This window comes from Perissodus microlepis, chromosome 5 (assembly GCF_051167445.1).
Source record: "Perissodus microlepis isolate ML-2025 ecotype Zambia chromosome 5, ASM5116744v1, whole genome shotgun sequence".
Taxonomy (NCBI): Eukaryota; Metazoa; Chordata; class Actinopteri; order Cichliformes; family Cichlidae; genus Perissodus; species Perissodus microlepis.
In genome coordinates, this window is record NC_140465.1 from 13,295,301 (window position 1) to 13,314,374 (window position 19,074).

At 39.2% G+C, this 19,074-nt stretch overlaps 1 protein-coding gene across 1 annotated transcript in view; it reads left to right on the forward strand.

The window, feature by feature from the left end:
• Positions 1-8: 8 nt before the first annotated feature.
• Positions 9-19,074, forward strand: part of LOC146386720 (keratin, type I cytoskeletal 18-like) — a 71,608-nt gene continuing 52,542 nt past the window's right edge. Inside the window, exon 1 of the mRNA XM_084927997.1 lies at positions 9-92. The gene's annotated coding sequence lies outside the window, so the exon portion shown is untranslated. The remainder of the gene's footprint in view (positions 93-19,074) is intronic.

Consider the following 19,074-nt stretch of genomic DNA (forward strand, 5'->3'; position numbering starts at 1 on the left):
CTGGAGGACAGAGACTCGGAGACCCGCTCGGCTGTGAGAGGGAGGAGATGATGCGGCCAGCGCGGGCGGAGGGAGAAGCAGCGTGTAAACAGGTGAGGCGGCTCACACCGGGACAGTCAAGTAGGCGGAGGGATCTGACAGAGCCCTTACTGTCGTTTTAAGTTTATCCCACACCCCCATTTTTGGACACCCTCCTCCCTCATTTCATCTACACAGGTTAGATAATTGCCCTCAGTAAACACATTAATGTATATTTAACGTGGCGGTTGAAAAGGTGGGATTTAATTGTTTCATGTTAAGTGTTTTATGTATGCTGAGGGTGTTTGGTGTGTTTTTAAACTGGGTATCCTTGCTAACCCTTGAAGGTAAAGGAATAAAAGTAGTTCCACTTTGAGAAACGTCCAAATTAGGAGGGCGTTAACATTAATGGTGCTTTAAAAAAATGCTATAAGTGTTTCCTTTATGCACTAAGAGTAATGTCTGTTTACACTGATAAAACACTCTGCATACAAGCTTGTATACAGGCTTTGTTACTAGCTGGGTGATGCCAGCTAGCATGCTATTAACTGTCTCAGAAAACTGCAAAGAAACTACGTTTTTGTAATATTTTGTAATATTTTTCTGTAATATTTTTGTGTTCGTATGGTCTGCATTAGTGATCATGTCAGTGTTTCTGACTGTGCTTTTAGATTGACCTACACATGACACAGAGGTGGCATGTGAGCCTGTGTTGAGCTGTCCAGGGCTGACAGAACAAACGCAGTCTGGGCTCAGTGAAGAGACAAGTGGCCTTTAGTCAGTCTTCTTTCCTTCCCAGTTTGACAGCCAGATGAGTCACATTAGAGCTGAAGGACTACGCTCTGATATTGGAGACATAGAGACAAGAACATTCTGTTCTGTTTTCAATGATATAGGCTACCATATTTTTTTTTTAACAATAACAGAATGAGCAAGAAATGCACCCCTTCATGCCGAAGACACAAACGCTTTTAATATTTCACAGGGCTTTTCATATTAAGAGGACATCTTCCATCTGCTCCAAAAAGTCAATTCTGCTCTTATTTTACTTGATTCAGCAACAAACAAGCGCACAATGCAAAGTAAGAAAATTACGATATGGTGCTAAGAGGCCACTGCATTACTCTGAGAGGTATAATCCCTTCACATTTAGCGTCACACATGCATATGCATTTGTTTTTGCTCGAGTGTGTAATTAATTATTATCAAAGGCAAGGGAGCCCTTTATCCCTCTTACTTTGATCCATCTGCGCGAGAGCCTGACACGTGGCGCTCACAGCATGCATTTTAAATTTTCTGCAGAGGGTGGAATATTTTTCTTTAAATTAAAGTTTGAGCACATTTAAACTGTTATTTTTGATCACTCCTTATTGTATGAGTTGTAATAGAGTCATGTGGGGACGTAAAATCAATTTCGTCTGCTTCAACTTTAATGAGGTATTTAATACCAAGGCACCTTCTGTCATCTCCTGGTGTCAGTAATACTGGAAAATGATTTATTTGCTGTTAAGACATTTGGGACATCCACAGCTTAAAGCCCTTTTCCCTCGAAATATGAGCACGAGCAGACAGCACCATTTGAGGAGCTTAGATATAATTTTGCCGCTACAAAAGAAAACCAGTTAACCTTAGAGGTCTTTCAGAAACCCTGCCATTTTCACAATTCACCAGCTGGTCGAAAGAGGCTCATATAGCTATTTATTCTTGCTCTTGGCTGATGGTGCCTTCTGGTCTCCTCCAGTGGCTGTAAGCTTGGCTCACAAGCCCCGAGAACTGAGGGTGAAATTGAAGCTGATGTATGCAGACGTGAGCCTCTAAGATGGACACAACACCTGCCTGGTAGCTGTGAGATCAGCACCTCTCTAGCACTAACTGCCTCAGACAGCCCCAGTTAGAGATGAGGAGAAAATGCCTGTGTGTGCTTGTGCCTGTGCGCGCGTTTGAGATGATGGGCCCGTTAAATGTAAAATGAAGGGAGTGAACTGGGAGTGTGACTCAACCAGGGAGTGGATTTCAAAGGCAACAGCTTCCACAGAAGCGTCATGACATCCATTATTTATTCACTTCACTTTGACACATTCAGTTCCTTCTTTTTTACCTGCTGCTTTTAGAAAGGGAGCCTGTTTCTCCTTATGAGCAAACTATCATAATTAACAGAGATTGTAATGCACAATACTTGCTCTCAATGGGATAAATTTAAATATGTTCAGACCATTAATTATATTTAAATGCTTGCTTTTTTGTAGTTACCTTCAAAAGAAAATTACCTTTACGCCTTTCTTATGTGGATAGATATTTATGAAGGAAAAAGTACAGCAATTTGCACAACTGCCAGGTAAATTGCTTTCACATTTCATTTTTAAAAGAATAAGCACAAAAATACAGTAGTTCCATCTCACTTTGATTGATTTGTCCTGACTCCATCTCATATTCTAGTTCTACCTACTCATTGATACTGTGCCAATAAAGCTGAAACAATCAATAAAACTGAATATTGTGCAGCGTGCATCAGCTGTTGTACAGGAACAGGAAATTCCTAAATGTAAGTTCCCCAACTTTCCTACTCGTTTTCTGTTACAGAAGTATAACGCATCAGTGCCAAGCACTTTACCAACATTCAAATATGGTGTTACATCACTTTTAGATAACTCCTGAATCACTACCAGTATATATAATCTCTAAAGGTAATCAGCCAGTGATACATTTAAGCAAAGTGGCTTTGTTAGCGTGCTCCTCAGCGCAGCCTTTTCCACAGGTTCCTCCCAGCCGTGTCAATCAGATCAAACAGATTCAAAACAGCTGTCTGCCTTCTTAGTTCTTATCTTGCTTCTGCTGTGTGGTGTTTAGGTGTTTAGGTCTTTATCTTTACCAGCCATAAAAGAATAGCATTATTGTTTTCCAGTTGTGTCTGCGTGTGCGTCATCAAGGCAAAAATAAAAAATCCTGGTAAATGTGGCTTTGAAGCTTTTGTCAGGTGTTTAAATCTCTAGGTTGACTGATTTTGTCAATGTAATAACATCACAATCAAAGGACTGTGTTTAGTTTTTCACTGGATGAAAAACGTGCCTTTATTTTACATATTAGAATGACAGTCCATGTGTCTGACCATCCTTGGTGGTCATTGCCATTTTGACTTTCTTGTCCATGGAAATCACCTTAGTCCATTATCCCCCGGCTTCTTGAACTCTATAATATATTGCAGCTCATGCTGCTAGTTTAAAAAGGATGAGGAAATGACAGTGGGTGTGTGATAAATGGGGTTTTCCACTCTTTCTTCAATGCTCTGTTTACCAGGCTTCATAACAATATTTCTTTTTACTCTAGATTGTGCGGAGCTCCCAAGGTGTTGAGCACTTCATGAATATTAAACAAAGCTTTGGGAGCTATGTAACATCATCTTTAATACGATGAGGATTTAAAATGTGGGTGCATTTGCAGACACGCTCAATCATTTTTGTTTATCCGAGCACTTTTGGATTCTTTACACTATCCCCGGGGATTTAACGCTGCGGCATGTATATTTAAATCCTGAGGCATCTCTTGCTCTCTCTCACAGTTTTTGAGTGTCTGAGCTTTTCAGCATGTGGATGGTGAAGGTATTGCTTTTAAAAGCGAGACAATTTTGTGAGTCAAATGTTGCCGTACCCTTGTGAAGACGTGCAGGGCTTACACAGAGAGAATACTCTACCTCTTGGGGGTCGAATGGAGCAAAAAAAGATAAATCTCTCAACCCTCAGTAATTACTGGACATTCAAAGTACACATTACAGGTTCATTTCGATTGCTCTTAAATATAACATTCCTTTACTAATCCCTTCCCTGGTTCAGTAGATTCAGTGAAAAATATTTGTTCAAGAATTTAAAAATTAAATGGAACGCTGAATTTGTTTTGTGGTTAAATAATCACGTTTTACAGCTGCCAAGCTATCAGACTGGAAACTGTCGAACCCATCCGTTGTAGCACCAACCTTTCTCATTTGTCTCGACAAGACCCTTCACAAACATTACAGCATGACACTAGTTTTCAATAGATGGAAAGTGTTTTCACACTCTACAGAATTCATCACCAGTCAAGCACACTGTTGCACAGCCTCTTTTCCTCTGTCTCTACCTGTCATCTCACTGAATGTTCAGGAAAAATTATATGATGGCAAGAACCTCGGCACCATTTCCTGGTTCACTGGATATGGCTTTGCGCTCCAGTAAATCTTTACTGTTCATTTCTGGTACAATTTTAACTGGCTGTCGAAGAGAAGCCTCAGCTAGTATCCCGGCAGGTGCAGAACATTAACCACCTCTGTCTTTACCGCCTTCCTCCTGAGGCTAATGTGGCTTGACAGAAATAGGCATAGGCAAAGCTATAGGTTTGGTAGTGATGAATGTTGTGCATAATATACGTTACAGTATGTGAGGATGAGCATCAGTTGTAATTAGACTAAAAACATTAATGTTTCATGACAAAAGAATCAATAATCGAAAATTAATTCCTGCATAATAAATGCCCTTTATAAGCAAATGACTCTTCAGCCAACAGCTTTGTAATCACTGGATATAAATGCCCCTTCTGTGGGCTCACAATGACTGGCAGTCTATGGGGAGTTGGACAAGCAAGATCTATTCTCCCTATTAAACCATGCAGTGTTAATACACCCTCATTAAAGCAAGGTTTTTGCACAGGAGGTGATGCAATAGTCTGCGCTCCTGCTCTCAGCAGCACTTGGCATTTCAGCACAGTGGGCAGAGATTGTAGTCAACTGCTTTTTAATCTTCTACCAATTTTCATCAGTACTGCAGGGTCTGGTTTTCCAGAGTTCACAATAGCCTGCCACCTGCCAGCTAAGTGACCCGTGTTTTGACAGGCAAGCAAAAGCAACACGAACTAGACATGTGACCACATATCTGAGACATTTTAGGCCCCTAGCGTCGTCTTATGAATTCATTAACTCATCAGCTTAGCTCTAAGTTTCAATTTCACTTTCAACAAGTTCCTGCAGGGTACCCCTTCTGAAGAGACAACATAATAAAGACAGTTATCTAGAAGGCAGTGATTTGTTTTGGCAGCCGCTGTACATCTTTTAAGGAGCGTGTCACTATTTGAAACCAACAGGGAGCCCTGTTGTCGCTTGTATTTATTATGCACCTTCATATTTCAAGAAAAAAATGAAATAATACATTTCCGAAACAAAGCTTGTACTTGGAAATTTCCCCAGGGAGTCATGCTTCTTGTCCTGCTCAGCTGGCAAACATTACTACAGCACTGAAAGGGGGAGAATTTTGATAACATTTTATCACGTTGACATGTTGAATAGCCTGAGCATTTGGCACATATAGAGTCCCTTACAGCCCATTGTACATCAGATTCAATCATTCTGTTTAAATCATGTGAACATATGCTCCCTCAGATCACAGAGATCCTGTTTCCCTCGCTTAGATTAATCCCCAGCCGACCTGACCGTAAGGACGTTCACAGACATGAAACCAGACACCGTGATAACTCTGTTTGCCTTCATACGTTATCGAGATGGGTAAATGTTTTAGTAATGTTAATACATCTACCTGCTCATGAAAAAGTGAACTTACAAGTGTACGGCACATGAAGAAAGAGATGAAAGATGCACTTAATAATTCCTGAGGTGTTGCAGAATGTTGTTTTCTGACGAGACTCACCCCGTGTTCATCAGCATTCCCAAAGACAGAGCGCACATTCAGGGTACATTATGCAGAGTCAATCAATTTTGCATTTTCTTGTGTGCGCATACCTACTTAATTCCTACTCTCTGCCCTGTTGTCATGACAACATTATTATACATTGTCATCGCCTTCAAAAGGAGATGAGAGGTTCATCATTAAGCATTCACAGTCTCTGAAATGCAAGAGCTATGTAGCTTACGAGCATGTGAGAACGTTGTAGATCACAGTGTGTTTAATAGGTTGTCTTCTTTAGCTTGAACACATTCCCTTTTATTTTTATGAGAATCAAGAGCATACTTTTGATTTTTCCACAAGTGTCTAAAAAAATCACAAGCAAAAGCCTGACACAAACATCCAGAGGACAAGCTTCTGTTCCAGTGGACTGGCTTACCATCAGTCTTCTAACAGATGGATTTTTATTACAGTTTCATGTGCCGAGAGACCATGCTCACCCAATAAACTGGCATGTGCTCCAAAGCACCCCTCTAGCGAATTCATGCGTCTTACGAACAACAAGGGTTCTGGTGTAGTGTGCCAGGGCTGTAAAAAATCAGCTCAACAGCAGCACTGGGAAGACATCAGTATGGCTCCAACTTTATTGTGATGATAAAAGGCAGAAGAGGCAGCGGTTGTTCTGTCCAAGAATGAAAGATGACAGTTTTGTACTTTCTGTTAGAAGTGTCTGAAATGCAAATAACACCCATTTTTATCACATAATCACCAGAAAAAGGTGTGTCCTGTTTTATTGATGTGGATGGGTTTTTTTTTTAAATTATTTATATTCATTGTACATTCAGAGACAGTGATATCACACCTTCACAACAGATAGATAGATATATAGATGTTTGTTGTGTTAGTGTTCTTGTCTTTGTGCGAGACCAGTGAATCCAGTCCTGCTGCTTTACTACTCACTGTTTCATGTTTCTGCCACATCTGGTGACCGTCCCCTTACAGGAGCCTGACAGTTGGCATTACTGCTTCTTTTCAGTTGGATTTGGCTTTGCTCTTTGGGATGAAAGCAGCAGATTACTGATTGCATTTACAGAAAGGTTTGGGCTTTGTTCATATATAGCAGGAAACTGTATACATGCAACATTGTGCATTGGGGAAATATTAATTATTTACTGTAAGATGTGCGACTTGTTACACACTCAGCTCATTTCAAGCATGCATTGATTGTTGAAATAAAAATGACAAAAAGGAAAAAGAGAGGAGCAATGCTTGTTTTAAGAGGTAGTCACAGTGTCTGAGTACAATTACAATAAATGGTACAACTCTGCTAAGTGGAACCACTGGAACTATGCAGAAGGGGAGCACAAATTCTTTTTAATATATACACAAAGTGGGATTTGTTAAGATCTAAGTCGGATTTTCTAAATTCAAACTAGAGTGAAAAAACATAGTTACTTATTGTGTATAATAGTTCATTTATTATTTTTCATCCCATCCATCAACAGCTCCTTATCCAGGGCCAGGTTATGGGGGCAGCAGCCTAAGCAGAGATGCCCAGACCTCCCTGTCCCCAGCCACTTCATCCAACTCATCTCTTTATGCACTGAGGCATTCCCAAGCCAGCTGGGAAATTCATTCTCTCCATCATGTCCTGGATCTACTTTAGAGCCCCCTCCTACTTTGGTGTGGAGTACCAGCTCTACTCTGAGTCCCTCCCAAATTACTGAACTCCTCACCCCATCACTGAGCCCAGTCACCATTCAAAGAAATTCATTTTACCTGTTCATATCCGCGATAGTATTCTTCCTGTCACTACCCAGGGCGCCACTGAATGAGGCTAACAGAACTACATCATCTGCAAGAAGCAGAGACAAGAACCTGATACCACCAAAGTAGAGGCCATTGGTCTGGTTTTATGTAGAAATTTATGATGATGCCTGAATTAGTGATTGGTGATGCAAGTCATCACCATGTAGTGACTGCTCAGCACCTCCCTTTACCTGAGCATCCAAGACATGTGACCACAGATCTGATAAAGCAATAACAAAATCAATCATCAACCTGCCATTTAGCGTATTGTGATCCCACGTACACTTATGAGCACCGTTATGCTTAAACACTGTGGTTGTTATGGACAAGTCTTGATTGGCACAGAAGTTAAATAACAACAATGCTCGGGGTCAGATTAGGCAGATCAGGCTCTTAATTGGACCATCTGGGGCCTCCACCCTTGACTGTTACATTTCCAACTGTCTCTTCCATGGACTAAGGCCCTTCAGATGGTCTCCCTCGACCTCCCTCCCCAGGCCTGGAGCAGGTAAACCTGTCCAAGGTTCATGTCGCGGGAATTATTTTTGTTTTATTTACCACAGTAGAATTTTAATCATGTTAATCACTTTCTTTCTGTCTTGGCTTGTTCTTCTTGTTTTTTTGTCCTTTTTTTTTGTTTAGTTTTTTTCAACCCCTCTAATTGTGGCTCAGGAGGTTGAGCATGTTGTCTATTAATCAGGTTAGTGGTTAAATTCCCTTGGCTCCTCCAAGCTGCATGTTGATGATATGAGTAGGCATGATACTTAGAAAGCCACGTAGAACAAAGCACTGTGTGAATGTGTGAATCCTGGCTTGCAGTAAAGAGCACTCAGAGTAGAAAAATGCCATTTTACTCGCCTGTTTTACTTTTCCTTCCTTTCCCCGGAGAGGTTGTTCCGTTCTTATAATGGATCATTGTTGGGCTTTGGTATGGATTTACCTGCACAGACTTTATAGTGATCTTGTGTTCGGCTTTCTCCCCTACAAGTCTTTGTTCTTTCTAACTTTAATTAAAGTTCTCCCTTTTTGCCCAAGTCCTGCATATGGGTCTTTAATCTAAACTCTAACATTTCTTAAGTGAACTTTCATAAGTCTGTCTGTCTAGATGTCAACTAAACTGTGCCCAGGGGAACTTATTAGCCATATAACTAAAATATTTCTGACCCTGCTTTTATCATCGTTCTTCACACTAATGGATACTGACCAAAATCTTGGTCATTTCTCTGACATTCAGCTATTTGCTGTATAAAAGGTAATGAGCATCATGAATAATCAAAGTTATGCATTAATAAACTAAAATTCATAAAGGTCTTTTTACTGAGCTTTCTCGCTTGTGTTACAAGGTTTATCAGCTCAAAAACTGCTTTTTTTAACCATAGTAATACTTTGTACCATGTAATTTTTAAAATTTAATTAATGTAATTTGTAATAGAGCACTGGAAAAACCCCTCAAGACAGAAAAAGTGCATATTGTTTAAATATTGTTTTTCTTTGACTATATTACTCATAATAAATATAGGATTCGTTTAAAAATATGAAAAAATTTGAGTAAAAAATACAAAACAAGTGAGAATGAAATAGTTTAGTTAACTGAAAGTAAAATAAAAAAAACTTGTCAATATCATAATTATAAACTCTCTCGTGTCATGTCATGTGGATTGTGCACATATCTTTAAGGTACTAAAAACATTAAATCGTTTACGTGCTCCTTAATGAGACTGTGTAGCTCAGCATTAAAACTCTGAGGATTCTTGCTGAAGCAAAATCTTTTCTGCTTGACAGATTTGCTCTTGCTTTTCCTGTCCTCTTGTGCTTAATTTATGTCCTTTTTATGCGTGAATCGTACAACCTGTGAGTTATGGACGCCTCCGTGAAGTGTTTGCATGGGAAATGTGCTCTAGGCAACCATAAAAATGTCAGCACTGTGACAACACCATTAGCACAGATGTAGAGTGTTAAAAGGTAAAACAAAGGTGATAATTTCAGAAGTTCTGCTCTCTGATTAGCTTTAGCTTCCAGGTATGTAATGGCCTGCCAGTGCCGGTAATCCATTGCACAGCATCCTCCATTAACCCAGAAGGAATGTTTGGACTAAACATAGACACACTCACCTGTCACTTAATTAGTTACACCTTGCTAGTACACACGTTGGCTTTTTTGCCTTCAGAACTGTCTTAAATCTTTCATTCAACAAGGTGCTGGTCCATAGTTACGCAATTACTGCAGATTTGTCAGACCCACTTCTATAATCAATGAGCAAATCTTCCACTTTACTACATCTTTACTAAGGTGCTCTATTGGATTAAGATCTGCTGACTGTGGGGGACATTTGAGTGCAAAGAACACAAGGTCATGTTCAAGAAACCAGGTTAAGATGATTTGAACTTTGTAACATGACATGCATACCAAGCAGGATGGATCCACATTGAAAAAAATTGCAACTGGGTGGCTGTTTGCAAATGTGGACTTCATATATCAAACATGACTAATATATATTTCTCATCTAAACATAATTTAGTTTTGCACTTTTCACATATTCTTCAAGGATGTTCAGTCTATTAGAATTCAGTCATTTCAACGTTAGTTATGATGAAGTAAAAGAAAGTGGTCATGTTTTCTTCTGAAGCTCCGCCCCCTGGAAAGATATTTTGGAGGGAAAATCAGTTCATCGTCCTCGATTTTGTCTCTCAATCAAGACATTTCAGTTAATATAGTACAGTATAGTATATAGTAATATATTGTGAGATTTTTGGAATATGCGTCATCATAACTATTTACTGTAAAATTAACATGAGATAATTATAAAACTGCTTGAATGAAAAACAACAACATTTAACTATTTAACTGCTTTTGACTGCTCCCTTGTAACAGGAAGTCACCAGCAGATTTTTACACTGGATGTCCTTTTGTTCCTCTTTTTACCTGATCTAACATGATTTCTAAACTTGAAAACATAAAAATCCTTTGTGACCTTTTTATCTTGAATTAGATAGCAGTCAATGGCTTTAAAAATAGTTACTTGTAATGTTAATCATAGTCTTATTGCATATGAATCCTGTAGATGTTGTTTGTTTGTTTTTTAAAAAATGTCTATAGTTAGTTTACTGTTTTGTGAGGACTAGCAACTTTAACACAATACAGAGTGTAGAAGGCAAAGCTCACCTCTGCCCTGGACATATGAACAATGGGGCTTATAAGGAGCAACTCTCTAGAGATGAGCATTTCCAGCCTTCAGCCACTGTGATTTTTAAAAAGTTTGAAAGTGTCTCCTTGTGCACTAGGATTTCTGCCTGCACATTTTTACTGCTTTTAAATAAAAAAAAACATTTAAAAAAGCAGTGATGGTGGAGATCTCTGTGAGCAGGCTGTAAATTTAGAGTGGATAACTTTCTGCATCTGCCTCATCCAGCGAGTGACTCATTTTGAAACAAAATCAGCTGCATATAATTAATGTATGATTTAACTTATTTTCTAGAATCGTCATTGGCCCAGTGTCATTTGTAATATTTTGTAGTTGAACTAAGTGACTTTGCAAGAAACTCATAGTCTTGTAGTACTCTGAAAATGCACAGTTGTTGCCTCTTTGTCATAAAACCAACAGCGAAATGTGTGAACCTAATCAAAGAGAGTGTGAAACCTGAATTTACACCATCAATCCAATCTCCAAATGATTTCATTACCTATTTTTAGATAGAAAAGAAAGATAATTGACAGTCTTGTGATATGATTGCAGAGTAATAGGCCAAAACTACTGGCATCTCGCAATTTGAATTAAATTAAACTTAAAGTAGACATTTTTGCCATGCTTGCTAATGCACCATTTTTATGTGAGACTGGGTTTAAAAAATGGACTTGCAAAGTGGTGTTTTATGTGGAGAGAATGGTGGGGAAGCAGTTACTTTGGATAACTGCAAAATTTGCACAGTTTCACATTTCTCTTCCCACATTGTGGAGATTAACCTTGTTGCTACTTAAAGAGATCCTGAAAAGCTTGTTGCTGGCCAACAGACATCCACAGGAACCAGCTATTTTATAGTGATTACGTTTTTTGTCCTTGAGAGATTTTTCACATTAAATGCAACTTTTTTTTTTTAAACTTTCAGTTTTGGTGCAAAATGGTGGGTTGACACAGAGTAAATGAGCCCAGAATCACATTAAGCAGTGGTAGTACCACTAAAAGTATGTTTATCAATCCCAGTATGTGGAACATTTGCTTAAGTGACCTATTGCCTAAAGGCAAACAGTCACATCTGTGGTATAAGTGTCAAAGTATGGGTAAAATACCAGACTTTCTCAAGTATAAGTAGTGTGAGAGTGTGATTAAAATCGAGAGCGTGACACAGAATACAATTCTGAGATGTTTCAAAAACCCTAATCACTCGGTTGCAATGGGAAGCACATTCCTGCACAGTTGTGGCCATGAACAACACGGATTAGAGGCTGAGGATCAGAGTGTGACGCCTCAATTGGAATACAGTCTGTCTGTCTGCATACCAAACAGCTAATTTTGTGGCCTGTGCTCCAGTGAATTCTCTCACATAAAGACTTCAGTCACAGACTGACCCACAGACATTGTAATCGCTGCTAATGTCAGAGTTCGGCTCTTAACGAGAGAAACCAGCTGGGAATGATTTCACGGACTAAACCGTAGTCAGTACCCCACTGTCTCAGCAACGAGAGAGAGAGAAAATGTCATAAGGAGCTCTGTCATATCGTGTAAGAAGTTTCATCAAAGTATTTACTTTACTGTCTTTTCATAGTCCATCCACTTTTGCTGCAGTGTTTCATCAATAATAACCAGTGTCGTGGTCATTTTTTACACTACTCTTTACATTACTTTCACATTTCTCCATAAAATGACCTAAAATGTACCATCTTATAATTACATATAGCTATAACCAGTTAAAAATATAAACCTGCAGGCTACAGTCCCACAAACCACACAATCTTTTTTAAGTATTTACATATAACCACAGTGCCAACAATGCAAAGATGAAAACCAGCCTTTGTTGCCTGGTGGGCTGAGGTTAACATACACTCAGCATTAACATCATTCTGAATGCTTGGCTAGCTTTGTATTAGCATGCATCTGTGCAGATGCTTGCAAAGGGCTGACGTTCTGTTACCAGTATAAAGCCATTACTTCTGTTCAGGTTGCAGATTGCAGTTGGGTTCTTGTGCTTTTGTGGCACAAAAATAAAGTAAATCCTCCTACACCAACCGATATAAGCTGATATAAGTCTGTACCCTTAGCAGAAAACCCCCCCAAAGAATAATGCTTCCACCGCCATTTGACTGTGGGGATGTTGTTCTTTGGATCATGCTCAGGATTTCTCTTCCTCCAAACACGGTAGGCTGGGTTGATGGCAAAGAGCTTGTTTTAAGTTTTATCTAACCACAGCACAAGGTCTCGCATGGAGCTCCAGACAAAGGGTGATTGATAGTCATTTTATATTTCTTTCATTTATGAATAATCACACCAACAGTTGTCACTTTTTCATTAAGTGTCTTGCTGCTCATTCCAGCCTTGCGCAGGTCTACAGTCTTGTCCTTGACGTCCTGTGACAGCTCTTTGATGTTGCACGTGGTGGTGGAGAAACTGGAATGGAAGAAACTGATTCTGTCGACAGGTTGGGAGCCAAAATTCTGGCTCTGTTGTAGGGGATCAAATGCTTATTTCACTTAGAAATTGATTTGCATGTCACTAACTTTTATGTCTTGTGTTTTTCTGAATTTCTCTCTCTCTATTGAAATGAAACAACCATAAAAATTAGAAACTGTTCATTTCTTTTTAAGTGAGGAAATTCAGCTAGGATCAAATAATTAATTCTGCACACTGCAGGTATAAATCCAGAGGGTAGTGTGGCTGATTATTTAATTTTTGAAACTGTAAATAACATGATTAATTAAATGTTTATTTTATTAAACTGTTAATGCTACTTTTACATTTTCCAACCCAATTAGTGCTTCTGAGATATTAGGCTCAGACTATATTTATTTAGCTACATAACCTGTACATAAAAGCAAGACTTGTTTACATGCAAGTGCAGATTGCAAACATAACTTACCAGGCATAAACTCAGCAGAGCTGAAAATCTCTAACAGGCAGTCAGCAATCCATCGGCAGTCCTCCGATCTGCTCATTTGAGATAAAAGAAGTCAGGCCAGCTCCTCGGGGATATAGGGAGCGCCAACACCTTCTACCTCTCAACTCCACAGCATATAATTCCCGTTAGTGCACCTCAGAAAACCTCAGCAGGGAAGAACCTGATGTATGAAAGCAAACTAAAATCAGCATAACTTGTCTGACTCTTTTTTAAAAATATATCAAGCTTGAATGTGAAGAGAGAAACCATAAACAAGCAGCGCCTTTACCTGATATAAATAATCTATTGAGCAGTCATATGATGTAGGTTTAATGCAACATTTACAACTAAAGAGAAATCTGACTTTTGTCATTGTTATATTTGACTTAACCTGACTAACCTCTTTCATAATAGTGATTGACATTCCTATTTACATACAAATCATATGCATTGCATTAACACAGTATACACAATAAAGCACAAATTACACACAATAACGGTTTTAGTGTGAATCAAATTTAATCTGCATATTGATTGATTTTGGACAATAGAAATATTATTTCTGTAGGACTTTAGCTTCTATAATACAGGTGTCAGCCTAAAGTATATCCTCTTTGATTACAGTGCTTAATTACATTTTAATGGTAGATGAGTTGTTTTTGACATAGACTAACGCTGACTTCTACATCATGCTGCCCAAAGCTGGCATTTACAGTTACGACAACTAACTTCACAGCAGCTGCAGAATTTAGAAAGTCTGTTTAGGATGTAACAGTCTGTGTCCTCTATCTGCACCATCTTATTCGAACCTGGCAAGACGGTGACAGGGCTTTCTTTCATTTGCAAGTGGAGCCAACAAGATCTGCCAGAGAAGCGTATCCCTTTCATCCCTTAATCAAGCATGTTTAACGTTTGGTCCGGGCTCACAGTACTTGTTGTCTTTCGATTTCTAGTGCACTTAACCTTGAATGGAAACAATGAAGGAAAAAAAGGGGGAGGAAGTAAAGAAAAGAAACATGGTAACCTTACAAGAAAAATATATATAGGGGAAAAAGTTAACGGGGTTGTTACATGTAAAAGAAAAATTCTTTTGTTTTGTTTTCAAGAAACCATACTGCCTCAGTTTGCAAGGATGGATCATCACACCATAGATGCCACTGTAATAAGAAACTACTTGTAATATTACTCTTGAATTATAATATATGATGAATATCTGGAAATCTTGCATTGGGCCTGTACAAGAGAAAAAAACGTGTTTCAGGTGACTGATGATGACCGATTTTTGTGCAGGTGGCATTTTCTGTTTAGACACCGTCTCTGACATTATAAGGATCCAACCTCTCAAAGTGAAGCCTTGTGGTTCCTTAAAAAAAACCTTTTTAGATTTATATAAAGTCGACAGAAATAAAGTGATTTACTCCATTGGTTTTTTTTTCTGTTTACAAGTAATGAGTACAGTCCACAGTTTTAGTGAAAATGAGATTAAAAAAAACTCTCCACTCATCTCTCGACTTTTAATACATAAAAAGTGCGTAGATGCACTGGCACGATGTAAATTTGGGTAGATAAAGTGAGTCAACTGTGATTTTTTTCCCCTACAAAGCATCAAAAGAACTCTCTCGCTCTCCCCAGAATTCAAAATTATCTACTTTGCATTTTCAGATGAACTCGTGGCCGCTTACAGCTGAAGAGCGAACAAATTAGAAGAGCATCAATCAAATTACATCTAATTGGCAGCCCAGTCATCTCCTCAATGAAAATCCAATACCGGATCTCATTCGGCTGCATTCTCTCCATTTCAGACAGCAAATGAAGTAGCCTCAACAAGATGTGATAAAAATCATACATTTTAACAAGTCCTCTCAGGCTCCCTCTCTCCTCGACTGGTCTCTTCTCAGATCCATCGCCTGTCCAGCCCCATCAAGCGGTGAACGGCCAGAAACTGTGGGGTTAATCAGTGTCACTAATGGAGGCTGAGCTGCCTGGAGACATGGCCATTACAAGTGGAAGAAGAGATCATGGCGTATAGGATTGTACAGTCAGGAGGAATTTAAATCAGGAATTCTTCACAGTTGTCGGAGTGGGGAAAGCAAATTTAATTGTGCGCTGGACAACTTCCTCTACAGAGGACAAAATGAGAAAGATGTGTACAAACTGGGTGAAAATAATTTGAAATGCTCTACATGTGCCTTTAAGTGCCGTATTAGGAGGTTCTTACTGAATGTATTCACAGAAGTGAAAAATTCTTATAATTTTATTAATCTTACAATCAGAATCAGGCTAATTACCCTGGGAATTTGCTTCGAGGTGGTGAGGAATAACAATCACAGCACAATGCAGACCGATCCTACCAGCCATCTGTGGCGCCCTCTTGGAGTACATCCTTTTGTTTCAGTCGCTTGTCCAACACTGGGCGAGAGGCCAGCTTGAACTCTTTGCTTATAGCGGACAAGCCTGCTATAAACTGACAGGCATACCTAGCGTCACCTTTAACCCTCACTAATTAACAGGTTTGACTTGATTGGATTAATTTGTAAACAAAGAGAGAAACAGGAGAATTTGTGTGTCTGGAGGGGAGCAGGGTTGTTCCTGTAGACTAAGCTAAGAGAACTGAGTGAACAGTAGGACAATGGAGAGATGCTATATCTCCCAGTATCCAGCTATAAGTGTTACAAAAAAGAACATTTTGTTAAAAGCATGCAACTTTAAATACATTTTAAATTTTTCCTTTAATTCAACGTAAACCCGAAAGCCTGAGAAAGTGCAGCACGTGCCTTTACATTTGTATTCAAGGACAGAGCTATTAGCAGGGGCGACCATCGTCAGCAATTATAATGATGGCTTTTTCAGTTAAAGGGCTGTTTATAAGACAAACTACAGCATATGCTTTGTATTCTCTAGCTGGATCCCATTAATAAGACAACGAAACACCTATCGCAGAGCCATTTGTGGGATCCTGAGCCAGCTCTCTGGTTGTCGGATGTAAAAGTGGCAGGGCTTAGAAGCAGTAAAGCGCTGGCTGGCTGTGTGCGGCTGTGGTGTAGCATTAATCTAAATCAGTCAGGGTCACATTACCTTTACCCTGGCTGACTGGGATAATTAGTTTAGACAGAAAAAAGTGATTCAGAACACAAACCTCACCTTCAGCAGGGCTTTTGGCTGAATTCGAAACACTTGGGCCGTTAATATCACGACCGCCTAATCGATAATATTTGTCATATATTATTTTCACTCAGCTCAAGCCTGATCAGAGGCTCTTGTGTTCGACCCCAGTGAGTGTGAGTAAGTGAGTGGGTGAGCGTGGTTTAATTAGGATTCCTCTAAGCTGTCAGACGCAGCGAATGCTAACCTGTGATATTGGCATGAGGACTAATTAAAATGACTTGACCCATGAAAAAGACATGTGCCTCATCAATAAGGCGGAAGAAAGACTGTGTAGGGAGTGAGGTGAGCAGATTGGTCTCCTGACAAGATCGATCAAATTATTTGTCAGGACATTTCAGCATAATGTAGGAGCCGGGGAACATATAAGACCACATATGTGCATTATCCTATGCTCTAAGAGCTTGAAAAAGCCATACAGCATCTATTGTTTTTATTCTCTGTTGACTAAACATGAGTGCTGTGAGGCAGTCAGAGGTCTGTGCTTATCGTAAGAAAAATCCGTAATGCAGTGATGGCTGATTATATGATTCTTTTATTTTCTTTAATAGCTTATTTTAATAGCAGAACAGCAAAGTGATTGTTGGCTTGGAGAGTCTTGCTATGAAGCCATTTATCTAAAGCGTTTTCCCCAGAAAGCAAATTTGACCAAATCGGATTCAAGAGTGCTCACTGCCCACTTTGCTTCCACCTGATCCTAATCCAATCCAAACTACCAACATCCTGAAGTAGTGAGACATTATTCATGAGTACATTTCCTCCAGTCTTAATAACCAGTTTGAGATTGTCTTTTCCCACTTATCTGTTAGCACATTCTTCATGGATAATCGCCAAGCTTAATATAACTCTTTATTTTTTTCGGCTTGGGTCGCTTGATCAGTTGTCACAAATCCTGTTCTGTAGTAAGGTGCAAAGGTATGTTGTTTCTCTTCAGTTGTCACTTCTGAACTGCTGAGTCTAAAGAAGAGCATTACATTTTTCTTTCTTTTTTTGTTGGCATTAGAAGCACACTGTATATGTGATGAGACAAGCGAGGGATGGATTAGACTGGGAAACTGAAGAACACTGCATACTCACACAGTAATAAATTGTCAGTTTCAAGGTGGATTCTACTTAAAGCATTCTCTGCTTTTTACTTTTAATAGATAACATGCTGTAATCAATAAGACCTGAAATTAGGAAAAGCATTTGCTAAGACTGTTGGTCCAAGGAACTAGCAACTGGAATCGTTGCCTGGCAGATCCCCATGCACTAAATAGAAACGAAGAAGTTAAAGAATTGAGAACAAGGAGGGAGGGAGGGTGGGTCACGTAAACGAGAATGAACAGCTTGCAGAACTGGGGGAACCTATATAGATGACAGCCAGAAGGAGCATGTTTGGAGGCGTGGTCCTGCTCCTGAAATTCCGATACATAATCTCCAATATATTAGCTGTGTACCTGGAGGGACATTAGTTGAACCATCTTTAGCAGCAATAACTTAACTGAACTATTCACTTTCTCTATGACTTTATCACTGTCTCACATCATTGTGGAGGAATTTTTTGGCCTAATCCTTAGCCTACTGCAACAACTTGATTCCTTTTTTTGTTTCAGCCATTCTGTTGTAGATTTGCTGGAGTGCTTGGGGTCATTGTCCTGTTGGTGAACCAGATCCTTTTGCAGCAAAACAAGACCAAACCATCAGCCCTTTAACACCGTGCTTGACAGCTGGTGTGAGGTGTTTGTGCTGATATGCTGTGCTTGCTTTTCACAAAATATGGTGCACTGTATTATGGCCAAACATCTCCACTTTGGTCTTCCTGTCGATAGGATGTTATTCCTGACATCTTATAAACTTTGCAAACTTAAGCTCTGCTGTCATTTCCCTTGTTTTTCAGTCTTTTTTTTGTTAAAATGCTAACAGAAGCCTGTGAAGTCTGAGATGTAGCTACTGGGTTTTTTGCTGTTTTCCTGAGCATTGCACGGTTTGACCTTGGGCTGAATTTGCTTGGCTGTGCGCTGTTGGGAAGAATGTGGTGAAACCACCAACTGCCAATACTTGTGCTTTTCTAGAGGTGCTCATATTTGCTGTTGATCAGTTCATTCCACCGTGATGTCCTATAAAACGTTTCTTTTTCACATGACTTTATTAAACACTGCTCAACTGTTTTTCAGAATATCTTCATTTTAAAGGATTAATATAAAACAAGTGCTTCTATTAAAACATCTGCTCACTTATGTAAACTACACATGAAATATATGTAGTTAAATTCTCTTTTTAAATGTGTTTAAAATTAAAAAAAAAATGCTTTGAATGTGATAGCTTCAGTATAGCTTCACTACTGGAAATATATGATGACAAAAAGAAAAGACAAA